The sequence below is a fragment of the Condylura cristata genome, unplaced genomic scaffold (genome assembly GCF_000260355.1).
Source record: "Condylura cristata isolate star-nosed mole 26May11 unplaced genomic scaffold, ConCri1.0 scaffold00039, whole genome shotgun sequence".
Lineage (NCBI taxonomy): Eukaryota > Metazoa > Chordata > Mammalia > Eulipotyphla > Talpidae > Condylura > Condylura cristata.
The window spans coordinates 5,781,665-5,783,735 of NW_004567140.1; positions in this window are offsets into that span (position 1 = coordinate 5,781,665).

The window sequence follows — 2,071 nt, forward strand, 5'->3', positions numbered from 1 at the left end:
GGGCTCGGCTTCGGGCGGGGGTGGGGGGCTGGAAGGAAGCTGGGGTCCTCCTCCCGGGGCCACGGCGTTGCGACGCCGCGCGTACCCCACTCGGGCTCCGACCCGGTCGCGCGGGGGCGCTCCGGCTGCGCCCCGACTGAGGGGCGGTGGGAGGGGTGTGAACGCAGGAGGAGGGCGGGAGGAGGGTGGCGCCCTCCGGGGTCCAGTTTGGGGGACCCTCTCACCTCCCTGGACGAGCCTGGGGGCGTCGGGAAGTTGGAGTCCCTGCCATCCTAGCCTCTGCTGGAGACACCCCGGGGCTGGCTCCCGCAGATGCCAGCGGGCACCCCAACTCCCAGTCCCCTGTCCCCCGCTTAGGGAACTGCTGCTGCAGAGCCGGCTCCCAGCCCGGGAAGGGGAAGTGAAGAGAGGGAGTGACGCTGGGCAGCGTCCCAGAAGTCGGAGTGTGTTTGCAAACTAGTTTTTTCCGCAAAAGCTGTCTGGCACCTGTGTGGTTAAGGGGGGAGGGGCATGAGCGAGAAAGCGAGGCCTGCTTTCCCGTTCCCCAATTTTTCCACAGCGCTGCATCTATGAACACAGTGGAGTTCTACTCCCCCTTTCCAGCCCTGTCCCCCAGCCTCGACCCACTCCCCCGGCCCGCTCTAGGGACCCTTTAAAGGGGCCTGTGATGTGCCCAAGCAAGCCCGGTAGAACTGGAACCCAGGGCTCTGGCAGGTGCATCATTGTCTGTGACTCTACGGGTTGGGGGAAGTGACAAGGGAGGAATTTGGAGAATGATCTGAGCCACTCTTTGTTTTGCCTGCTCTGAATTTTTCGGTCCAAGGGGGTGGGGCTGAAAGGTGAGAGGTGGGAGGCTTTCTCCTTCCTTGGAGCACCCACAGCTCCAGATTTTCTGGGGCTTCGTCTGCGGGTCCCCTCCCCTAACTGCAGAGCCAGCGGCCAGCCTCAGGGGGACCCTTGGGAGAAGAGACGTGGGCCTGAACACCCACCAGCGGGGCCTGGCCCAGACCCCGCGGCTCGCTGAGCCTCCCGGGCCTCATCTGTAAAATGGGCTAATTGTCCAGGGCCTCTGGGCCGGAGGCTGTGTGCAGGCATAAAGGAGTAGCTTTATTGCAGTTCCTCTGGCTCGCAGCCCAGTGTTGGGATTGCCCCCTGGACTGCGACATAACTGGCCGGACTGGGAGTGGTCACCCCGGCAGGTCTTGGGTGGAAAGAACCAGGGGTTAAGAATGTGGACACTTGGGCCCCTGGCCCCCTCTGCCCCTTCCTTGGCCCAAGGAGGGATTTTTCCATGTGTAAAATGAAGCGAACTATGCTGCTGTGTCCTAGCTTCCATAGCTTACAGGCCAGCTGCCTAGGGACAGGGGTCAGGGAAGGCAGGCTGCAAAGTGGGGTGTGCTTCATGAATGCAAGATGGTGTCTCTGGGGGTGTCCCAGGGGCCGATGTCAGGGAGGCCGTGAGCATGAAAGCCTCAGGCACCTAAGGAGAGGGGGAGGCATCGAACTTCCCGTTCTCACTTTTGTAGTGGTGTCTGTCTTTTAGGGTGATCGTGTATTTCTTTAAAGGTCGGAGAAAGGAGTAAGTCAGATGACAGGACTCCTGTGTCAGCACCCGGTTCACGGTCTATGTCAGTATTTAGGGGAATATTGGCAAGTCTGTGGGTAACTATGTTTAGGATTCCTTCTGGGATTTTCTGTCCGGCCTGTCCCTGCCTCTCCCATCTCCTCCTGCTGCAAAACTCTCATGTCCAATGTCGGGCTTCTGAAATGTCTTAGGGGCAGCTTCCTGAGTGGAAGGTTGGACCACCTTCTCCTGGAGAGCACCAGGGGGCAAGATAGATGCTCAGGTGTTCCATTTCCCCTGCTGCGGGCTGGTCTCACAGGGCTCTGAGGAGTGACAGAAAACAGAACATTCTCTAGGAATTCCCTCATTCTGTCACAGCCAGAGCATGGTGGCCAGGGACTGTCCCCTGCTGAGAAGCACCAGCCCCCCAGGGGTCTCATCCACATCCTGGGGGCCTCCCTCCAGGCCGCCCCACTCTCTCTCCCACCCTTACAGGGGCTCCTAATC